This window comes from Podarcis erhardii, assembly GCF_964252035.2.
Source record: "Podarcis erhardii genome assembly, chromosome: 2".
Classification (NCBI taxonomy): Eukaryota; Metazoa; Chordata; class Lepidosauria; order Squamata; family Lacertidae; genus Podarcis; species Podarcis erhardii.
The window spans coordinates 27,182,277-27,198,729 of NC_138498.1; the positions used below are offsets into that span (position 1 = coordinate 27,182,277).

The window sequence follows — 16,453 nt, forward strand, 5'->3', positions numbered from 1 at the left end:
CTCGGCGCTGGACCTCAGTGTCCGGGCAGAACGATGGAGGTGGAGACACTCCTTCAGGTATACTGGACCGAAGCCGTTTAGGGCTTTAAAGGTCAGGATCAACACTTTGAATAAAAAACCCAAATAGACTCCCTTCATCAGTGGCAGATTTTGGTCTCCCAAATGGAGCCTTTTTGTGCTCTGTTCAACATCACTGTTGAAGCGCCCCCTGTGGTGTCAGTGTCCAGTGCAACTACCCTAAAAATGCCTCTGCCCTCATGCCTGACAGCTGTCCATAATGCCTGAGGGTGATGGGGGTTGCAGAAGGCTGCTTTCAGCTACTTTACAAGCTGAAATTTACTTTCATCTCTCTTACAACCTCACTTAGAAAAGGTACAGTTCTAATGCATTCTCACCTTATTCCAGTATAATAATAATAATAATAATAATAATAATAATAATAATAATAATAATAATTTTATTTATATGATGCCCATCCAACTAGTATGCCCCAGCCACTCTGGGCAGCTCCCAACAAAATAATTAAAACATGAAACAATAAAACTTCCCATGCTTATCCATGCTCATTTGAGGCTGTCTTTTGTATGTCAGATGGACTCTTTGGTATAAGTATATGTGACATTATAATTTCCTTTTGACAGAAGAATGACAATTTGTATTTCCTGGGTTTCCATGTGGCAACTCACAGTAAAATTTGTAAAACTGACCATTAATTCCCCGGGAACAGATTTAAATTCTGTGGGCCCCCAACACTGGGTATATATAGTCCAATTTTCTTTTTTTTAAAAAAAAAAAATATGATTTTATTGATACATCAGGACAACAACAACAAAACAATCTTCTTCTTCCAATCTTCCCGTTGATCATCTGGGCATCCTGATCTTCCACTGAATCATTAAATCAGCAATGAAAGAAGAGGCACAAGAGATGCAGAGGACACTGGGAAAATTCACAGCTATTTCCATTGCCATATTTGAATCTTTCAACAACAAAGGGTGTGTGTGTGTGTGTGGCATATACTCCTGTTTGGACCAAATGGCTGTTCCCTTTCCCCAAGTGGTTTTCAGGTCTCTGGTGGAGGTGACTATACAGGCACAGCGGAAAAGGAGGGAACATCTGGAAACTGTAAAACCAGGGGAAACAAACCAAAGTTAATTTGCTTCATTATGTACAGATACTGGTGAGGTAGCTTGACCCAGTATTCTGCTAGCTGAAGATCCCATACTCCACTTCTTCTGATCATGAGATGAGAGCTCCTCTCTTCACCAGACATCTGTTTCGGATCTTAGCAGCTGGTGGACTACAAGTCATAAGCATAAGCGTTCCTGACATTTCCAAAGAGGTTTCCTCCATCAGGTGAGGTCCTTTCTGCACAAACAGTTGGGTCTTCTGCATCTTAGCCTTTCTGTCAGCGTCCTCTGTGCACTGATTACCTTCTTCTTTAGACATGTGATCCTACAGGAAAAGAAAGAAGAAGCAATGGTCAGTTTGCTATGGAAACCATTGTGCTATTAAAAAAAACAACGGAACTACACATTCTTTCTCCCATTGACAAAGGCACTTAACATTTGACAGATGAAATAAATTATATATGTGTTTCATTTTGACATGCATGGCTCTTGCTTTAGCAGAACAATCCACTTCAATAGCAAGACTCTAGAGGGCTAACTCTGACCTCAGCTTGATATTGAACAGCCACCAAACATATGGTCGTAGAAATCGGGGATGGACAGCTGTATATTCTATCCAGGGGGATCTGTTGGAGAAAATCTGTCAGAGGAAGCATTCTGGCTATGAGCAGGGCCGAAGTCAGTGACTGGCAGGTCAGAGCCCTTTCTCTTTCTTTCATCCCTGTTTTCCTCCCTCCTTCTGCTACCTTAGTACAGTGGTACCTCAGTTTACGAACAGCCCGGTTTACGAACTATTCAGTTTACAAACTCTGCAAAACCAGAAGTAGTGTTCCAGTTTGTGAACTTTACCTCGGTCTACAAACGGAAGCTGAATGGTGGAAGGGCACCGGCAGTGGGAAGCCTCATTAGGGAAAGTATACCTCAGTTTAAGAACGGATTTGGTTTAAGAATGGACTTCAGGAACAGATTAAGTTCGTAAACCGAGGTACCACTATATTCCAAAATTGTATCCATCGATGCACCTACCTGTCTATGTTACCATGTATCCATCTATGTATCTGTATCTATGTATCCATCTATGTGTTGATTTATGTATCCATATAACTATGTATTAGTGATGTATGGAAGTGAGAGCTGGACCATAAAGAAGTCTGGTCGCCGAAGAATTGATGCTTTTGAATTATGGTGCTGGAGGAGATTCTTGAGAGTCCCATGGACTGCAAGAACATCAAACCTATCCATTCTGATGGAAATCAGCCCTGAGTGCTCACTGGAAGGACAGATCCTGAAGCTGAGGCTCCAATAGTTTGACCACCTCATGAGAAGAGAAGACTCCCTGGAAAAGACCCTGATGTTGGGAAAGATTGAGGGCACAAGGAGAAGGGGACGACAGAGGATGAGATGGTTGGACAGTGTTCTCAAAGCTACCAGCATGAGTTTGACCAAACTGCGGGAGGCAGTGGAAGACAGGAGTGCCTGGCGTGCTCTGGTCCATGTGGTCTATGTATCTATGTATCTAGCTATGTATCAATCTATGTATCTCTGCATGTTTCTATGTATCTAGCTATCCATCTGTCTTCTACTTCTTCCTTACCAAAAGGCCTGATCACTTGCAGAGGGCTTTTGAAATTAGGCTGAGGACCAGATAAAATTAGGCAGAAGGTTCCATGTAGCTCTAGGGTTGCAGAGAGCCCATCTGTGACCTAGACTATGCAGTGAACTAGACGTGATAGTGGCAAAATTGGTGTGTTAGAAGCAAGATGCTTCTTAATTCCTATAGACTGTGTGCTTTAAAGAGCAGGCAGAAGGAGCTTGCATAAGCTTTTCCCCAGTTGTGATTTTCCTCCTTGGAGCCACCAGCCCTGGTCTGGCTCCAATTCTGGAAGGGAAGATGCAACTTCAAAGTGAGGGGACATGGAAATAGGAAATCTCCCATCACTTTCTTTCACCCTTTAAATCACCACCTTCCATTTACAGGAATCTGAATTCAAACAGATGGGTAATGTCACTATAGTGGTTGGGTTCATAGGTTTTGAACCAGGTATTACAATGCCATAGATTAGCACCACAGCTACAAGCTTTACCCTTGGCCTTCTCCTTGCCATTGCATGCTGGCTTGAGTGCTGAGATCCTGGCTTGTATTAGGTTGGGTCTGAACTGGGAAACTCAAGCTGAATATGGTTTAAGGAACTAGGAATATAAACCAGCATCTAAAGCACAAGTAGCATCCAAATCATGGCCAATGTGTAGAGGGAGACTGAAACACCCTTATGAAAATGGGCAGATGCAAGTGTATCCATAGAGCACATTTTAACTAGATTTCACAGTGAGCTGGGACTAATTAATTAGGAGAAACAGAGCAGCACATATTATATAGGAGCATCTGTTATGCCAGAATACTTATCATGTATGATAATGGCAGACAAGCTTGTAAGCAGTAGAAGTTTCATTCTGAGCAACCCTAACTCACAAAAGGCAAAATTTTCACAAGAGGGAGTGATTCCTTGACCGAATTGGATTCATGAGCAGTGTTCAAAATTCGCCAGGCACCAGGCGCATTTTGCACCTGGCTATCAGCCACTTGTGACCAAGTGAAGATGCCTGGGTACCAGGATGGCACCTGATGTCTCCACCATCTGGAGGAGCATGCCTGAGAATCCTTGAATCTGGCCTGTTTTCATACACAAGCAACACATCCTGTAGAATTCTATCCGTTTTATTTTCTCTGCACAATCAGAATGAATTTCAGGAACCAAAAAGTCATATTGGAAAATACAACTTTCGATCTGCCTGGCCCCTCAAATGGCAACAAGGCATTCTGTTTTGGCAACTGTAACCCTGGTTTAAGAAGCCATTTGGCACCTAGCTTATATGTCTGAGTTTCTAACACTGCTCATGAGGGAAGGAAATATAAGAGCAAATTAAAAAGCAGGCAGTTTCTTTAAAAAAATACTTAGTTGTTAAACCCAGATACAGATGCTTATTGACAACATCCTAATGAAGAAGCAGGTCAAGGCTCCTGAATTCTCCATTTTACCTCCGAAAAATCACCGGTGTAGTTGTGACCTTATATCTCCCCTGTCCTCTTACAGATTCATGAATCACGCAGAATTAATTTTAATGCTAACTGATTACGTCCTAATGTGCTTAACAACTATTTTTCCATTTCCATTCTTTTCATTTTCTTACATCCTCGAAAACAGCATTATTAAAAGCACTCTAGTGCTGCAGCACTGAAGCTCTATTCATTCATTGGGTGGGGCGGGGGGGGGGAGAGATACACAGAGTAGCAGGATTGTGAGAATGAGTCCATAAATGTGGCTTGAGAAATGCCAGACTGGAGGAAGTGGGCAGGGTTGGGGGCGAGAATCTATCCTCTCCCCCCCCCATTTAAAACACCATATCCAAACAAAAGGCTACTTGAAAAATGTTGGGCTAAATCTGTATCAAACTATATTCCAAATGTGTTACGCAGTTTTGGAGTGGCATGTTTTATCAGTAGAACGAAATGAAAAGAACAAAGTTTATCTCGGACTAAGCTGTGTATTTTTTTTAAAAAAAGAAAATAAATAAAAAATTACGAAACTTAATAAATATTCAGCCAGAAACTGTAAACACAATCCTTATGAGAACTAGTTCCAAGGAAAGTAGAAACCAAGAGAGGCAGTTTTGTCTAAACTGGCACGGAGTACGGGACACTCTGACTGTGTCGTTCCCCTAGAAACATTAGATTAGAAATAAATGAGACTTTGCCCCAGGATGCTAACACGAAATGACTGGCCACAACCACGTGGCCCTAGTTGGCACTTCCTTTCCGTTGCCTGGAAACAGCATGCGCTTGACAGAAGATGATAAACAGAAGGCCAGAGGGAAGAGGTTCTGCTTTGCCACTGTGCTCAGTAGAACTAATTCTGGGAGGGAAAGCTGAATTAGGAATGGGTGGTGGTGAAAAAGGAAATTAGCTTGGACAAATAACCGTCACGCACACTCCCTCGCAGGCGAAACAAGCGGGCTCTGTTATGCTTTTAGGGGCTAACAAGACATACCTTCCAGCATCTGGGCAATGTTTGACCAGCGTGAAGCCAGAGGCCAGAAACTTTAACTCTTGGACACAGTTGTGTCTGCCTATAAGTATACCTGGTTTCTTGTTGCACGCCTCAGTGGTAGGATTTAAGATGCTGAAAAATTATTTGGGTCCTAGTTTTAAATCAGCACTGCTTTTGCCATGTGGTTGGTGATCTGACTTAGGTGGTCCAAGACAAGGGGCTATCTCCCTTTCACTTTCCTTGTCACTTACTGGTAGAGAGTTTTGCTCTCTCTACTCCCTACCCACCTCTCTGCCTCACTCTGAGGAAAATGGATCCTTCCTCAGTGCCCGTGCTCTAGAAATTATTGTTTAAATTGCAGCTGGACTCAAAAGTCACTTTAGCAGTTTTGATTTTATTTTGCTGATTTTTTTTAAAAAAAGGAATTCCTAGCTACTGTGGAAAAAATGGCAGTGGTGCAGACATTATTCCTGACCACCTCACCAAAAAATGTTTCATGCTGAGGAATGACTCCCCCTGGTTATGACAGGATGAAATTGTCTCAGTGAAGAAGCGGTTCAAAGCAACCTGCCCAACTATTAACAGTGAATTACATCTGTCCTATAACTGTGAGGGGTAGCGATACATCCTGGGATTATCACCACTGCTTTATTCATTGAGCTTTTTAATGTCACTTTACACAAGCATTTCCAAATAGTGCCAGTGGTGATCTTTCCCTCCATGGCTCCTAGCTCCACAGCTGCGGCAGGGAGCATCTATGCCAACCGAGGTGCAGGAGTGATGAAAAGATCAGTCTCCCCACCAGCATTTACTGCCTTCACAGTGAGAACTGGGCTCTCCTGCACCTTTAATTGGCTAAGGAAAAACAAGATACGCATCTGCCTATTCCATATTAAGTACATATCTAATTGGGACACGGGTGGCGCTGTGGGTTAAACCACAGAGCCTAGGACTTGCCGACCAGAAGGTCAGCAGTTCGAATCCCCGTGACGGGGTGAGCTCCCGTTGCTCGGTCCCAGCTTCTGCCAACCTAGCAGTTCGAAAGCATGTCAAAGTGCAAGTAGGTAAATAGGTACCGCTCCGGCGGGAAGGTAAACGGCATTTCCATGCACTGCTCTGGTTCGCCAGAAGCAGCTTAGTCATGCTGGCCACATGACCCGGAAGCTGTACGCCGGCTCCCTCGGCCAATAAAGTGAGATGAGCGCCGCAACCCCAGAGTCAGTCACGACTGGACCTAATGGTCGGGGGTCCCTTTACCTTTACCTTACATATCTAATTGGGCATAGAAAGGCTGAACCCGTATCTATCTCCATTCTCATATGGCAAATTCAGTGATAAGCCTGTTTTACTCCATGTTTCCCTAAGAATGGCAGAATCTGAGAAATTTAAAGCCAACCTTGGCACAGCCATTCTTTTCTTTTGTTTTCTAACTGTGCAAGCTGGAAAACAACACTCTGTTACTTCCTGCTTTAGTATTTGAGCTAGTGCAAATATTTCTCAATGAGAGTAATAAACATGCCTCTATACACACGCCCGCCCCTCTTACGGTTCTTTGCACAAGGTGGTGCAATGGCAGTGTGCGCAGCTTTTGAAGTTTCCTTGGGCTCCTAAGTATCCTGCTGCAATCAAAGCCCCATAAAGAGCAGAATTATCACAGGCCCTGCGCAGAAAGCTGTTACCTGTTATCTCACCCTCTCAGGTAATGTTGCTCCTTCTGCGGCTTGTTTGAAAGTGTGTTGCCAGGAGAGATCAAAGCTCTTTCCCGAAATGCCCCACCCAGGCTCAGACGTAGGTGCCAAGCAGCCTTCCAACAGGGACACAGGAATGCCGCTGTGGAAGTCAGGATTTCAAATCCTTGCTCCAGAGATGGCAGTAATAAATCTTTAGCCAGTTTTTTACAAGTCAAGCGTTTTCTGCCTCGGAACGAAGTACAGTCATAGCAAAAAATGTGAGCAGATGCCAAGATCCAGGGTGGAAATGTCTGCATAGCACCATCACTACCGCTGCTGCAAAAAATGAAAGGGTGTTTGCGGCAACTTTCCGCCCCAACTGTCTCCCATTTGGAGTTGTTATCCCCAGTATCCCAGCCTTGGAGGCAGCAGTAGCTGCTGCTTCCCTTCCCATGAAAAGAGTGCACAATATACTGCAGCAAGAAAAGGGAAATTCCTTGTCCACTTGGAAGTCTTCTCAAGAGCCACTTGCTGCTGCCCATAAGATTCTGAATCTTTCTGGGAACCGCTTAGGGAGACGCAAGTAGCAACGAACATTAGTGCAGCACTAAACTGAAGCCAGCTAAATGATTTGTTTGCTTTGTTTCTGACGTTTGTATACCACATTCTCCTCCAAGGAGGTGTACATGGTTCTCCCCATTTATGTCCACACAACCACCATGTGAGGTAGGTCAGGCTGAGATGGAGCAGCTGGCACAACATCACCCAGTGAGCTCAGTTCCGTCAATCCTCTCAGGTGGGCGCCATTGCCATTACAGTGGTACCTCGGGTTAAGAACTTAATTCGTTCCGGAGGTCCGTTCTTAACCTGAAACTGTTCTTAACCTGAAGCACCACTTTAGCTAATGGGGCCTCCCGCTGCTGCTGCGTCGCCACCGCACAATTTCTGTTCTCATCCGGAAGCAAAGTTCTTAACCTGAGGTATTATTTCTGGGTTAGTAGAGTCTGTAACCTGAAGCGTCTGTAACCTGGAGTGTCTGTAACCCGAGGGAGAACAAGGGAGGCATTCATGGTGAGTCCCGGCACCTCTTTTTCTAGAAAAATATCAGTGGCAGTAGTGTTTCCATGTGAACCCTTCTCCGGGGGAACTGGGTGACAGGTTCCACATCCCTGGCCAATATGAAGGGGTACCACGCACAATTATTTTATTGGATTTATAGACCAAACCTTCCTCCGTCCCATTTCAAACAGCAAGCTGAATGTGCTTGTACATTTACACACCTACATCTGGATTGAGCTGAGTAAAGAAGAGAGAGAACCAAGAAGCACATAGCATCCTTTATCGGGGGAAATCAGGCTTATAAACCTCAAGTTACTGCTTTCTGGCAAGGAGGGAAGCTTGGTTACCCAGCAGTTGAAAACTCCCAGAAACACACAGTGAGGCTAAATGATTCAGCCAATGGCCCACACATGCAGCGAGGCAACAGGGTCTCCAGGGTCAAAGAGTCCTGGCCTCCAACCCCCACGCTCTTCTTCTCTAACCCCCGAGTCACAGAGATTCCCTCAGGCCATAAGAGGAGGCTGCATAAACTGCTAGAGTTGGAGCTGGCCTCCGTACAAGGGCACAAGCTGTAAATCTGCAAATTCCACCTCAAGCAGCGGGACAGGAAGACATCCCTATCCAGAGAAAACAGCAAAAGGACCAAGAATAAAAACAATAATAATGTGGATCTAGATCTATCTGCTTGTCACAAAGTTCTCCTGTTCCTCCACCTCCTTCGCTCTTCAGCACAGGGTGTTTTTTTCTGATTCAGGAGGAGGGGGAAACCCTCTTGCTGGGACTTGGAATTTTGTTTATCGGCAACTGCAAAACTGTGTGGGCAGAAAAACAAAACAGGAAAGGAAACGATTCTGGCAGTTTTCACCGTACAACATCCCCCTGGCAGCAATTAAAACTGAAAAGCCCCCCTCCCCTTAGCTGCTTTATTTTAAAAGGGCACCCCTTAATCTTGGTTCTGAGTGCAGCAGAACTATTTCCCTCCCTTTTGGTGGCAGAACAATCAGGAAGCAAGCAAGCTACAGAATAAAGCTACCTCTACGAAGTAGCAATGCAAGATTTAGAGTCTATTAGTAAGTCAAAGCTTACTTTCCACCATATCTCAGGGCAGCTTTAGGGAGATTAAACCTTTGGGTTAACTCACTTCCCTGGCATTCTGTTTGCAGTGGATTAATGTGAAGCCAGCAGAACGAAATTTCTCTCTCTCTCTCTCTCTCTCTCTCTCTCTCACACACACACACACACACACACACACACCATAATTCCAGCTTGGTTCTGAATTCACCTGCTTTTAAAGGGGGTGGAGTGGAAAAACAGAACTCCAGTGCCATTTTAGAAAGGTCCAGCAACACAACACAACACAACACAACACAACACAACACAACACAACACAACACAGCACAGCACAGCACAGCACAGCATAGCACAGCACACTACAGTAGAATATCTTCTTCATGGCTGGAGATGTTGGAAGGAAAGTTCATGTCAAGTTCAATATCTTGTGGTGTGTGAAAAGTTTGATCCTCATGCACCCCTATCCAAAGGAATCTAAAAATATGTAGAACTCAAGGTAATGCATCGCCTGGCTTAAGCACTGTGAAGTCATGGAGCAGTTCAAGCATCCACATCAAAAAGTTCACAGTAAGGGTTAGGAATAGAGGTGAAATTCAACTCAGTTCACACCTATCTACGAACTTTGCCATTTCTGAAACAATATGAGAACCTAAACTGAGTCATCCTTTGAATTTTTCAATCAACCAAAGTTTTCAAAACAAACCCAAACATACATTAGGGGAAAGTGATGGGACGCAGGTGGCGCTGTAGTGTAAACCACTGAGCCTTGGGCTTGCCGATCAGGAGGTTGGTAGTTTGAATCCCCGCGACAGGGTGAGCTCCCATTGTTCGGTCCCAGCTCCTGCCAACCTAGCAGTTTGAAAGCACGTCAAAGTGCAAGTAGATAAATAGGTACCACTCCGGCGGGAAGGTAAACGGCATTTCCATGCGCTGCTTTGGTTTCACCAGAAGCGGCTTAGTCATGCTAGCCACATGACCCGGAAAAACTGTCTGCGGACAAACGTCGGCTCCCTCAGTCAATAAACGAGACAAGTGCCATAACCCCAGAGTTGTTCGCGACTGGACTTAACTGTCAGAACATAAAAATTGCATATATCAGTGAAAATAGCATACAATAATGAATTATAGTAGGTGGCATCATATGTGGACATTATTCAAAATTGCATATGAAAATGTGTTTATTAGGAGGAATGCACACTAAAATGCTAGTAATTTGCTGCAGGACTGAATTTAAGATGGGAAAATTGAGAAATAGAGAGAACCAAAATTGACAGACCCTTCCATCCCTAGTCAGGAGTCTATGAAAATGGATAGTTCTCTGCTTGACTGGGATTTAAATCTCACATAGGCTATTATTGGAAAGTTGACTGACCAGAAAGTGGCTAAAGAAGTCAGGGAGAAGAAAAAGGTGAGCTGAAGGAACGGGATAGAGCAATCAGTGCACTGATGTTCATAGACCTGAGGGAAGGGTAAGCGGAGGAGACAGGAGCCTGGGGAACTGGTTTGGGGATTGCAAGCTAAGGAGCCAAGGAGATATAATTTTGGCACGTCTACCCCAAAGATGCAGAACTTGTGGCACTCCAGATGTTGTCGGATGACAACTCCCATTAGCCCCAGCCTGCTAATGTCAGGGATGACAGGAGTTGTGATTTGACAACATCTGGAAGGCCACAGTTTCCTCACCACTGGCCTGGAGACTCCTAAGATGGAATCCTGTGTCTAAGAGCAGCACTGAAGGGAGAATTCTGCCAGCTGCTACAGCATTACTGCGGCATTTCTCCTGTCAATTGCAAGAAGGGCATTGAAGGGAAGGAAGTAAAGGAGAAAGATATGGAAACCCACATGTCAGTGTGAATTTCTTCAGCTACAGGTATCTGGCCATATTTTTATTAGGTAGTAAAAATGTTTGTAGTGCCTATGTTTGCTTTTTAGGCAACAAAATCAGAATTTTGATCTCTAGAGTTGGGTAGTTGCCTCTTAGCAGATGTAGTTTTTGGCAGCTATTTTAAAACCTTATCCAGAAATTGATTGTTGGGCACTCACTGACCACTGGCTAAGTGCAAGATCATATTATATACATTGCTCAGTGTACAAATCCTATTTGACGAGCAAGGAGAGGTCATTCAAACGCCAAGCTGGAAGAAACTTAAGCAAACTCTTTATTTCCCAGGACACCTTTGGCTAGCAATTAGTTAATAAGTAACCAAGTCCCAGACAGGTGCTGTCGGCTAAGCTTTAGGAGTTCTTGTTTGGATGAAAGGTGAGTCATTTCCCTTTTATGTTGGTAAATGAATTATGTGTCATGGAAAAGACAGATCCTTTTAAGAAGGCAGCAGTAACTTTTTACACACTCATCTAATACTTTCGCATACAAATTTCACAGTGAGTGATGAATGGGAATTAAATTTTACAATAGAGCTTTGGCTCCATAAGGAAGGATGAAAGGGAACATCCAATTGGATCAGAACACAATCTCCAGTTCATGTTTTTGGATGTCCTTTATTAACCCAACAAATAGGAACCGGGTTGTGCGCACATTTGTGACGCTTTCACAGACCCTACATGTGCCACCATTGCTTTGTGATTTGCTTGGACCTTCACAGAGTCAACTATACAGTCACTGAACAGCAGCATGGTTTTATTACCATGTGAGCAGACTTCCCACCCACAAACAACACCGTCCCAGTACAGTAAAAACATAGGGGTCTGCACCTACCACCATGATTATCTTGTCATACAAAATGGTGTCCCAAAAGATTTAGCTAGCTTGTGCTGAAGATATGATGAATTCCCCTTCACAACTCCCCACCAAAGTGCCTGTCTCCTGCCAGTAGCTTCAAATCAGGGCAGCACCAGCACCTTGCTATTCCTGGATGTGATGATGAGCCATCATTCGGGCAGCCCTCTACTTCCCGCTGGTTTTTAACCTCTCAAACTCTTTGCTTGGATCTGTGCCCCTTCCCCAGCTGCCATGTAAGAGCAGGAGCAAGGAATGCCAGTCAAGCTGTCCATTTTTGTTTCCCCCTATATATGGTGGAGGAAGAGCCTGAGCAATTCTGTTATTAACCTGATATGTACGCTGCAACCATCTCTGAAAACCCCATATGCTCTCTAGCATGTTTATGTGCATGACTAAAATTGCCATCAGTCTCTGTTTCAGAGACTGCTCTGCACATTTTTCAAATGAACACCTTACTTGGTGGAGAAGCAAGATTATGGTGGCAAGCCCTGGTCCTCTTTCTAGCATAGACATGTTCATAAGACACTCTGCGTAGTCCCTACCTACATACAAACAAACTATATGCATAGCCAGGGCTGTGTTTCTTAACAGGGTTCATTGACATGCCATACTGTGTGCAAAGTAAGCATGTAGGGATTGCATGGATGGTCCTGGCTGGGGACTTTATTGTTGCAATCCTGTCATGTTGCACACATTCACTGAATTTTATCCTGTGAACGGCCCTGAGACCTGCAGGTATAAGGCTGTATTCAAATCAAATCAATCAATCAATCAATCAATAATGTGTAACGATCATTGGAAAAGTTGATAACCTTTGGTGGAGAAGGCGTTTTATTTAGCCAGCTTCCATTTTTACCCATTCCCCATAGTGAATGTTCCCTTACTCTCATATTCAAAGACAGGAAGAACAGCAGGCTTCGTTGCTGTATAGCCATTTATTATAACCCTTTAAATTTGTCTTTTTTTACTGTAGGCATACCCAGCCTTTTCCACTGATACACATGCACGGTAGATGTGAGCTTGGAACTTCATTGCTATTTTACCAACACATATACCATTATGGGGACGCAGGTGGCGCTGTGGGTTAAACCACAGAGCCTAGGGCTTGCCGATCAGAAGGTCGGTGGTTCGAATCCCCGCGACGGGGTGAGCTCCCGTTGCTTGGTCCCTGCTCCTGCCAACCTAGCAGTTCAAAAGCACGTCAAAGTGCAAGTAGATAAATAGGTACTGCTCTGGCGGGAAGGTAAACGGCGTTTCCGTGCGCTGCTCTGGTTTGCCAGAAGCAGCTTAGTCATGCTGGCCACATGACCTGGAAGCTATACGCCAGCTCCCTCGGCCAATAAAGCGAGATGAGTGCCGCAACCCCAGAGTCGGCCACGACTGGACCTAATGGTCAGGGGTCCCTTTACCCTTTACCTTTATACCATTATGGAATCTTAATACCGTATTTACTTGAATCTAATGCTCACCTCTTTTTTTGGCTAAATGACATTGTGATAATTAAGGTGTGCATTAGATTTGATGGCGCATTTACATTTGCCAGCAAATACTATTTTTGGTTTCAAGGTTCTGATAACTGAGGTGTGCCTTAGATTCAATGGTGCATTAGACTCGAGTAAAGACAATAGACTTGACAAGGTAGACGACTGGTGTAGTGTAGCATTTAGAGTGTTTGGCTAGCGCTGAGAAAGATCATTACTTTTGTTGTAACAAATAGCTTCTTCGCCTTGCATCATTGCTAAGAAGGCTGCTGCTCCTTTAAATAGCACATACTGTATGTGTCATATCTGAACTGACAAGGTGATGAAAGAATGAAGAAAATCCCCTTCTCCTTGGTTTCTAAAACAAGATGATAAACACCAAAGTGATGTTAGCACTGTCTAAACCACAATGGGTCTGGAGACAGCTCATTCAACCTGAGCACCTGAAAGATAACCTTGGGGCTTCTCCATTAAGCCCCCTTCCCCACCTCCAAGGAATGAGAGGGATTCTGCGACTGCTAACCTGACAGGTGTGGTAAGTTAAAATTACCTTTTTCCAGCCCTCAGCTGTCAGCCCCTGCCCTTCTTCAATCCTGACCCAGTACCAACAAGATTCTCCCTCTGCCTACAGATGTCGCCTGAACAGAGGAGGCTTGCACAATCCAACCACATGTTCTTGCAGCTCTCCACATTTTAAGGAAAGGGGCCTTAGTAAGTCAGTTTCAGGTTGCATCTGTGCTTCGTTCACATTTTGTCACCCGGATTTACTGAAAGGAGCTGCAAGGGGCAGCAGCTCTATTTCTCTGGTTCCACAGTCTCAGAATGTACCCATCTTTTCCCAAGCAGCGTCTTCCGGGGCTCAGCAGCTTGTCAGATGAAAGCATCAGCCTAAAAACCAGGAACTGCTGGTTCTGCTGCCATGATGCCAGCTAGACACCTATCCCAGGACATCAGCAGCTCCTGTTGCTCTGTCCCAGCTCTTGCCAACCTAACAGTTCGAAAGCACCCCAGTGCAAGTAGATAAATAGGTACAACTGTGGTGGGAAGGTAAATGGCGTTTCTGTGCGCTCTGGCTTCCATCATGGTGTCCCGTTGCACCAGAAGCGCTTTAGTCATGCTGGCCACATGACCCAGAAAGTGGTCCGTGGACAAACACTGGCTCCCTCGGACTGAAAGCAAGGTGAGCACCGCAACCCCATAGTCACCTTTGACTGGACTTAACTGTCCAGGGGTCCTTTACCCAGGACATCAGGAGTGGGAAACATTTTTAGCTCTGAGGGCCACATTCACTTATAGGCTACCTCCCAGAGGCCACATGCCAGGAGTGAGAGGGGTCAGAGGCAAAGGTGGCAGAGAAATGAATACCAATTTTATCTATGTAAAATAGGCTGCTTCCTACAAACACACTTCTCCTTATCCTTCATCCAGGCAGGCAAGAGTCCCTTTTATTATTCAAGGACACATTCCATCCAGACAGGGGTTTTCTTTGAGCAGGAGCTCAGGGGAACTGATCTTGAAAAGGATTCCATTTCAGCAAGCCATGATGTGGCCACACCTGTAGTTTCTTTCTCTGGCACCCCAAGCCACCTGATATGCTCATGAGTACCAGGAATCTCAGGCAACTTGGGCTGGTTGACTGGCTTGAAGACCCAGAAGTGCCTTGGCTGCAAAAGCAATCCAGGATTTGTTTCCTGGCCAGGCAGAATAACACAGGTGAGAGAAGAAAGAGGCAACACACTCTAACCATAAACAGCATAAATCAGTTTCAAGGTTTGGCAGCTAGCAAAGCAACCCATTAGAAGTTATACAATATTTCTTCCAGGCTTTTTGGGATTAAGCTCCTTTGACTCTCGACTTCTTTTTTAGCTCTTTTCTACTCTCAGCCGAAGAGTACTCCTTCCAGTTTTATGAATGAAAACCTCCTTCTGTTGCAGAGGTCTGGATCAGGTGCCAAGGATGCTGCTTCGGTGAGGCTAATTGATGCAATATATATATATATATATATATATATATATATATATATATATATATATATATATGACGTTGAGCTTTTATACCACCTGCATTTCAATCATGCCATGGCCATTAAGGTAAGGCTTATCTTCACTAAACGATCAGGGACATTTTTGTGGGCACAGTGGTGATTGATTGAGATGGGAGGTATCAGCAGGGAGGTAAATGATATCAGAGCCAGAACTAATGAAACCTGTTGTGTTGTTCTCGGAGTTCTGTCTGGAATTCTTCCTGAAGGCGCTCCATCGAAGCCCGTTTGCTCCCACACTGCCAGCTGGAAAATCCCCAGGAGGCAGGCATCATCCCGGACAGTTTCACAATCTAAACCGAACTGTTTCACTCCTCAAATATGAGGGGGAAAGGATGTCTGGCATCCTCCGCTATCCTGGGGCTGTGCATTATACAGACGGTTCCTAATGAACACGTCTAGTCTAACAGGTTCATATGAATCACAGACTTTGACACAGGGATAGAGGAAGCGGCCTTATAACATGACAGGCCACCAGTCCATCTGGGTCAGTATTCTTGACACTGACTGGCAGCAGCTCTCCAGGATTTTAGGCAGGGGATATTCCTACCTAGATATTCTAGGCATAGTGGTTTTCAACCTTTTTGAATCCATGGCGCCCTTGACCAACCACATTCTTTCTGTGGCTCCCCTGTGGGAGCCACTGACACTGGGGTTCCATTACAGCAGCGGTTCTCAACCTGTGGGTCCCCAGATGTTGTTGGACTACAATTCCCATCATCCCTGACCTCTGATCATGCTGGCTAGGAATGATGGGAGTTGTAGTCCAACAACATCTGGGGACCCACAGGTTGAGAAACACTGCATTACAGGATACGTGCATGTGGATATTCCCCTGTTCTATATATACATACAGTGGTACCTCAGGTTACAAATGCTTTGGGTTACAAATACTTCAGGTTACAGACTCCGCTAACCGAGAAATAGTACCTTGGGTTAAGAACTTTACTTCAGTATGAGAACAGAAATCATGCAGCGGCGGCACAGCGACAGCGGAAGGCCCCATTAGCTAAAGTGGAACCTCAGGTTAAGAACAGTTTCAGGTTAAGAACGGACCTCCAGAATGAATTAAGTTCTTAACCAGAGGTACCACTGTATACAGTTGTACCTTGGTTCTTGAAAGTAATCCATTCCGGAAGTGCGTTCAACTCCCAAAACCATTCAAAAACCAAGGCACAGCTTCCGATTGGCTGCAGGAGCATCCCAAAAACGTTC

General features: G+C 44.6%; 1 long non-coding RNA gene across 1 annotated transcript in view; it reads right to left on the minus strand.

The window, feature by feature from the left end:
• Positions 1 to 584: 584 nt before the first annotated feature.
• The window catches only part of LOC309335106, a 107,230-nt gene continuing 91,361 nt past the window's right edge, over positions 585 to 16,453 (minus strand). Inside the window, exon 2 of the long non-coding RNA XR_014153347.1 lies at positions 585 to 1,455. This is a non-coding gene — a long non-coding RNA (uncharacterized lncRNA). The remainder of the gene's footprint in view (positions 1,456 to 16,453) is intronic.